Genomic DNA, 8159 nt, shown 5'->3' on the forward strand with positions numbered 1-8159 from the left:
AGACCAGGCTGGCCTCAAACTCAGAAATCCACCTGCCTCTGCCTCCCGAGTGCTGGGATTAAAGGCGTGCGCCACCACTGCCCGGCAAACTATTGTATCTTTCTGTTAAAGAATAATTCAGTTAAGTGTGGTGGTGCACGCCTTTGAACCCACCACTCAGGAGGCAGAGGCAGGGGCATCTGTGCGAGTTTGAGGCCAGCCTGGTCTACAGACCAAGTTTCAGGACGGCCAGGGGTACGCAGAGAATCTCTGTCTCCAAAAATAATAAATAAATAAATAAATAAATAACCCTGATAGTACTACATTTGGGTATGCATGCCCAAGTGTTATAAATCGCTGTGATGGAGATGCCCACTGTCCTGAATTCTCAATGCATACCCACAGTCCTGGGTACTTAGTACATACCCACAGTCCTGGGTACTCAGTGCATACCCACAGTCCTGGGTACTCAGTACCTACCCACAGTCCTAGGTGGGTACTTAGTACCTACTCACAGTCCTAGGTACTCAGTACATACCCACAATCCTGGATACTCAATACATACCCACAGTTCTGGGTGCTCAATACATATCCACAGTCCTGGGTGCTCAGTACATACCCACAGTCCTCGCCCGTAGTTCAATTCATGCCCATCGTCTGAGACATTCTCAGATGTGTCCCCCCAGATGCAAAGCATTCTCACCTACCAGTCCCATCCTGACCAGCTCCATCTTCTCCTTCTTCCTAACCTCCACCTTATCTCCCCTAGACTTCCATCCTTTATCACTAGGTTCCCACAAAGCAGGAGCGTTGGAAGTTCTAGGTGGGCTATGGGTGCCTGTGTGCACGTTCCCTGTAGACTCTTGTCTGACCAAGGACACGCTCCGACGGCAGCCAGCGCTGACTATGACCACCTGCTCCTGCTACCTGTTAGCCGGCCTAGGGCTAGTTATTTCAATCTCTCTTAAGCCTCAGTATCCTCATCTGTAAGATGGGAATAGTAAGGCCATTGTGGAACCCGAAGACGATACTGTCTAAGACACCCTAAATGCTTTGGAAGGTAAACAAGGAAATGAGGCTCTCAAGCCAGAGCACCAGTGGGTGGGATAAGATCAAGGGAACACCCAGGGACTTCTGGTGAGAGGCAATGGCCGATCTTGGCCTGGATAGTAGAACATAGGGTTTCATTTATGATGCTTCATTAACCTGTGCATAGAGGCTTAATACACAGGGGCACTGCTTCACGGTGAGAGAAGAAAGTGTGAAGGAGAAATGTGGGTTAGTGTCAGGAAGTGCACGGTCCCATGCCTGCTCCCTCCAGGGACTCTCTAGGATGCTTGCTTACATCCCTGCTTCCTAGGGAGAGCAGCAGGGCTGTGTGGCCTGAACCCTGGGTAGCAAGAGATGTTACAAACCCAGAGGCTGCCGTTTCCCTTGCTGGGGCTTACCTAGCAATGCAGTAGGGCCTGAGGCTATAGATCGCTTAGGAGAAGGGCCAAGGAAGGCTGCTTCTCCCCTCAAATTACCCTCAACTCCCCCCCCCCAGCTTGTCCCCGGGGCAGACTGCCGGCAGAGCAAGCCCTCTCGCTCTGCAAGCCTGACTTGCTAAGCTTAGGTTGCCCTGGGGCCCACTGCCTGACCCGGACAGTCTCTTTGTCTCACACACACACACACACACACACACACACACACACACACACACACACACCTGCCACCACCCCAGACTCTCCAGTGCTGCCTTCGCCCCTTCCCATCTTCAGCACCAGCACTTCTGGCTGCACGGGCCTCCCCTCTTGCTTGCCAGGGGTCCCCAGACAGAGGTTCTCAGCCTCCTCCTAGAGCCAGCCTTTGCCTACGAGTCTCCCCTAGACTCTCACCATACATAGCTTCTCACGGCTTCTACGCTAGGCCTGCATAAGGGCTACATCCTGGCCAACAGGCTCTCCCCAGCCAAGTGGAGGCACCGCTTGAAGAACCAAACTGTGGAGGGCAGGCCCTCCTGCCACCCTGGCTCAAGCCCCCATGCTGGGGGCCCCACACTGGCACCATGGAGCCCTCAGGGCTGAGCCCACCCTGCCATCAGAGGCCACAGGAATGTCCATGTGGGCCAGCCAGGGCCTGCTTGGTGACTGTCCACTCCCTCCTCCTCGGCTGGCTTTCCCTCTGTTTCTCTCTGACTCGGCTTCTGTTTAACTCTCCTAGCCTGGGTTTTCTGTGGGACTCAGTCTCTGCTGTCCATCCCAGCCATCAAAGGGCAGTGGGCCTACCCTCTTCCTGTAGGGTGGCCAGGACTTCTGATCCAGGTCCTTGGCCTGTGTCATTGCCTGCTCAGAAAGTCTGCCTCTGAGAAGTGACTCAGGTCTCCTCAGACAACCCCAGAGTCCAGGGCTGCAGAGGAGAGCAGGGTAAAGAGGGAAGAGGAAGAAGATAGGCCTGAGGGCAGGAGGATGGGGAGGAAGGGGAAGTCTTGTGTTATAAGGTACATGAGGAGCCAGGGCTGTAGCGGGGTGGGGGGGGGGTTGTCTGGACTTTCACAAAATGCAGGTGGAGAAGGAAGTTGGGTTCTAAAGAAAGACAGTGTCTTGGGTAAAATACTTGTGGTTTGAGGACTACATTCTGACAGTCGGAAGTTCTTCCTGGTGTCTAACCTCAGTCTCGTCTACCTTTCTCCTGTGTGTTAATTTCTCACACACTCGAGATCAAGCCCTTGGTGAAAGCATTCCTACGGAGCGCTTGCCGAGGGCACACAGCCTTTCTCCTGGCCGTCGAGGCCACCGGCATCCCTTCCCTTAGCCACCAGAGACTGAGCTGTGGGCAGGGGGAGCTCAAGCCATGCAGACAATCTTCCTTTCACACGCTCATTCATTACTCCCTCCCCACCTCTCCATCCCTTCCCCACCAGCTGCTTAAAATATTTCTCAAACAGAAAAACCTAACCGCAGCTGGAAACAAACCCTAAAGTTAGTCTGGAACGTGGGAGCTGCCAAGGAAAGTTACATATGGGCTTTGGCTGTCTGTGGGGGGACTGGCCTCTGCCTTGGAGACAGGCGTCCTATGCAGGAAGCACCCAGGCCAGGGCAGAGGACAAGAGATCCATCCCTACTTCCCCAATTAGCCAGTAAAGATGCCGTGTACCAGGCCCTGTGACCAGACCAAGGAGGCCAAGCCAGCTGAATGAAAGAGTAATGAGCTTAACAAGAAAGTTAGGCTGTGTTTCAGACTCTTTCCCGAGTCTGCATTAATGAGTGTGCCCAGCCCAGGAGACCTTGGCCTAGGCACTTCTAAACATAATGGTTCATTTTAACCCCTAGTGTGGCAGAGACAGGCAAACCCCTTGGAGCTCACTGGCCAGCCAGGCCAGTCAATCAGTGAGCTACAAGTTCAATGGAGATGCTATCTCTAAAGATGACATGGGAGGTTGACAGAGAAAAACACCAACTTCGCCCTCCGTCATTCACAAACACACCCGCCCATGGGCATAGACACCAGCACCCAACACAGAGGCAAAACCTTGTGAGGACCAACCACATTTGAAACAAAGTTCTTGTTATTATTCCCCAAACAATACAGTAGAACAATTACTTATATTTCATTATATATTATATACCATATAACATAGAGACAGTTACAGGCACATGGGATATACGTGGGCTATTCCAATGACCACACCACTTCACATAAAGGACAGGAATATCCTTAGGTTTTGCCATCTGCAATCCTGACCCCAATCCCTGAGCATACTGAGGGCCTCCTGGATAAACAGCCTGAGGTTTCAGAGTGAGATGGCTCCTGGGAGAGGGTCGGCATCATGCCCTAGGATTTTGTAGAGGAAAACAAGAGCTGCATCTGAAAACACAGTGAGCCTTTTGACCCTCTGCTCACAGGATGATTTAAAGGGATGAGGCAGAGACGGGACCCATAGGGCTATCATCCGATGTCTGGCATCCAGCACGAGAAATCCTCCCAGCAGTGTGGAGCCCATAGGTGACACTCATCTGAGGAAGATGCTCAGGCAGGCGGGACCCAGCCATGGGGTTTAACCCTACCCCTGGTGTCCTGAGCTCTTTTCATCTCCTACAGCCTCAACTTGTCTTGGTTAGGGTGGTTGGGCCAGCAGGATAGCCACACAGCTCTAAGGCTCAGGACTTTGGAGAGTATCCTGAGCCAGGGGGCTAGAGACTCTCCCTCTCTACCGTCCTCTTCTGTCTCTGTGACCTTTCTGGGGTCCCTAGCACCTCTGGACACAAACCCTTTCAGATCCAAACACTCCGGAACACAGGATGAACGGTGTCCTTTTGCACACCTGAGAGCTGGCCGCAAACGCCCTGCTAAATGGATGCCCAAGACGATGGCAGACATGTCAAGACACTAACCCGTTAGCGCCATGCGTACCTTTAGACGAAAGCTTCTAAGGGCCTGTTGGCCAAGACTTGGCAGAGCAAAAAGAATTGACCTTTATTTAATGTCCACTGAATGACAGGCGCGGCCCTAAAAGGTTTCTGTGGGTTAACTAACTTTATGATTTCAACAGTGCTCCCCCAAGAGCCTACTGAGGCATGGAAAGGGTTAAGGACAGTAAGCCCACCCCCACCCCCGCATCTGTTGGGGTTTTCTGGGCCAGCACTCATGGGCTGGGTCTCCAAGCCCTTGAGCCTGTGCTTCTAAAGCTGGCAGAGTTCTATCTGTTGCCTGGGGTGGGGGTGGGGGAGGGGGAGGGGGCAAGGATTGTGCTGTGCCCCACTGGGTCCCAGGGCCCAACACAAGGCTGGGTACAGGGGGTGCTCAGAATGAGAGCCAGGACTCCCAGGCCCCTGGCAGGCAGGGTTGGCATTAACTGGCTCAAGGTAGAAGGTGTGTGTGTGTGTGTGTGTGTGTGTGTGTGTGTGTGGTAGAAGTCCAAGCTTTGTGCTTGTGCAAATAATCTCTCCATGGCTCATGACCTCATGGGTAAAGGAATTCAAGCCCTTTCCCTGCCCCGGATTGACTTAGACCCCAGCGGTAGTCTCTGGCTTCAAGAATCTACCTGTTACAAGGTGGCTTTGCCAGAGGCACCAAAATCCCTTCCTGCCCCACTGTGCCAGAACAGATCAGGCCAGCCCCTGACCCGCTGCTGCAGGAGAGTCTGTGTTGTGTAGGCTTCCTCTACCCTCACTATACTGCTTCCCCAAACCCTTCCGAGGAGGGGTACTCAATCCCCTTGAGGGCTTTGAGTCTGCGTCTCGAGGCGCGGCGCTGTCTACTAGTCTCCTGCGCCCTCTGGTGGACGGAACCAGGAACGGCGTGTGCGCCAATCAATCTTCCCTTCTCTCGATTTGGCTACCTTTCATTCAATTACTGTTCTGTAGGTCTCAGGAACAAGACAGTGACGGGGACACTGTGTGTAAGTGTGACACTGTCCGTGTTCCAAGGTGCTTTCTCTCTCAATGAGCGCTGACCTATCCAGTCCTACTCTCTGGCAGGCTCTTCTGGAGAGTTTCCAGTCCAACAGGACACACAGCCTGGCTGGCTAACCAAGTGACACGGAAGCTAGAGGGACAGGGTCCAACACAGACTGACCAGACGTCACAACAGCAACACTTAACTGGGCAGTGTCTGGTGTGAGCACAGTGGGAGTGTGTGTTTCTGTGTGTGCTCTCTGTGTGCGTGTGTGCAGATGTGTAAGCATGTGTGCATGTAGAAGGGGGAAGGGGGTACATTTGGACACCACGGGGGGCTGTGCTTGGGCAGCTGTGTAAAGAACATTGGGGTGTGGGGTCTCTAGGGAAATTGGGCAGTTAGGTGAGGCAGGGTGACCTGGAGGAGAGAATGTTTGGCCCCAGGCACGTTCAGGAAGCTGTGTGGTTGGAGTGTGTGGTAAGTGGGAAGAAACCACCTCGGGCTCTGTAGGGTTTGGATTCACACTGGGGCTGGGAGGAGCCACCAAAGGCTTTAATATGGAGAAGGAGGGGACGACCACACTTCCTCGTTACAAAAGGACACTAGAGTAGACCACCAGACCCACTGGACAAAGGGGAAGGGACTGGAAAATGTGCTGGAGATGCTGTGGTCCTTATATGACAGTTGTGTGTGTTGGAGTGGCCCCATCACTCTGGGAACCATGTGCACATGTCTGTAAGATGGGGAGAGGCCACCAGGGAAGACGGAACAAGAAGACGAGCTGGAGCGCCTGTCTCAGCGCTTGACCCATAATGCCCACTAAATTAGCACAGTTAGTCAAGTCAGAGATTATGGAACCAAGAAGGCTCTGACCCTTGCCCAAGGCCTAGGCAAAGGATACAAAGGACCCGACAGCCACCACGCACTATGGAACGACGGGGTGGGGGCCACCTGAGGATGAGACAATGACTCTCTTTTACAAAATCCTCCTGCAGTCACTTCCCTTCATCCTCAGTCACTGCTCTGGCTCCTGCATGCCTTGTCACCCTCCTGGGTTTGCCACTGCCTCCTCCTCCTCTACCCACTTTCTCAGAGTGTATCCCTCAGTCCTGTCCTGAGCTGCTCTCAGGAAAATGTGGTTGGAGTGGGGGAGGGGGTCGGCAAGAGCTTTGCTGACTGAACCTGAAAGTTCACTACCCTGGACAGAAGTCAACACATTTAGGGGTTCACTGGACATTTTGGGTGACTCTCAGATGGGCTTCTAGTACTGTGTTTGTCCCTGACAGCAAGAAAAGGAATTCTGGGATAGGCAAAACTGACCAGGAAAATTAGCTAGCCAAATGACTGGCTTTTTTCCCTCTCTGGAGAGGTGAAATCCAGGGAACCCGTCTCTGGCCCTCAGGCACAGTTCCCAAAATTCACCAGTGTGGACAGCCTTTCTTTCCATGTCTTCCCCAGAGTACCTGCACACCGGGGAATCCGTCTAACATCTAGAAGGAGGGGAAGGGACAGCAGTTAAAGCCATGTGATTACTTTGCTCACATTCTCCTTAGAGAATTTGGTCCTCGTTGCCAGCAATGAGAGGTCCTAAAGCTAAGTCCCTCCACCAAACACCACATAGTGGAGGCGCCTTCCTGACCCTGGGTATAGTTCACATTTGTAGATCAGCTAGCTGTCCCCTTGGTCAACTAGCTAGAAAACGGTAAGACGTTACTGCTTGGGCCTTGCTTGAGTTTCTGTCCCCTCTTCCCAGGAGATAAGCCAGCCCTTTGGATTTCTTTGATTAGTGTGAGGTAGAGTTTTAATTTCTTGAATCCATTCCCTTAAAATGTTTTCCATGAATTTTATTTTCTTTCTTTCTTTCTTTCTTTCTTTATTTATTTATTTATTTATTTTTAGCAGATTACAGGGACGGATGGTACCCAGTGCTCCTGGATGCTGTCGGGGAGCCAAAGCAAAACAGGGGGAGCTGGAGTCTCCGTAGACGAGGAGGCGTGGACAGGCTGAACATCAGGTGTCACAGTGAAGGTTGCAGCCTCAACATCACTGTGGGAAGGGGGCAGGGCTTCCCAGGGGAGTGACTGTACCACACCAGATATCTTGTGCTCACTGGGCCCAGTATCAGCTCTGCCTGCCGGGGCGAAGATCCTTGGGCTCTGAGTAGAGAGACCCGTGGGATGCTGAAAGTTCAGTGTGCCATGGTAAAAACAAGAGGGGTCCTTCCTTGACCTGCCTCCTAGGCTCTAAAGAGCATGTCCCAGAATTTGGGGGACCTTGGAAAGGGAGAGTTGACCTCAGATAGTCAAGGAGTTTAAGCCCCAGGCTAGGCACTTGGGGGATGGCTCTGAATGGGACTTTTAGTTAAATAGGATTTCTTCTGGGTCCCTGAGGTTGTGGGGGAATCCACAGCGCCCACCTGCAGCTAGGCTACACAGGGCGCACCCCTGAGCTAGGGCTGTGCCACCATGCACACCTGGGGCCTCCTTCCCAGTCCTGTACTCAGCTCTGCCCATGCCACTCAAGTGGCTGAGGAACCTGGTTTGGCAGGCTTTGGTGGGTGAAGGGACCTGGAAAGTGTTGTCTGTTCCTTGATGGGACTCTGTCCTACCAGCTCAGCTGGGGCCATGGCTTCCCTCTATCTTGTTTAGCTCCCCAGGGAAAACAAAAACAGACAGCCCTGGGTTCTATGGCTGCAGAGTTCGTAAGTGTGGAAGATTCTCTCTCTCTCTCTCTCTCTCTCTCTCTCTCTCTCTCTCTCTCTCTCTGTCTGTCTCTCTCTCTCTCTCTGTCTCTCTCTGTCTCTC

This window comes from Mus pahari, chromosome 17 (assembly GCF_900095145.1).
Source record: "Mus pahari chromosome 17, PAHARI_EIJ_v1.1, whole genome shotgun sequence".
In the NCBI taxonomy this organism is placed as follows: Eukaryota; Metazoa; Chordata; class Mammalia; order Rodentia; family Muridae; genus Mus; species Mus pahari.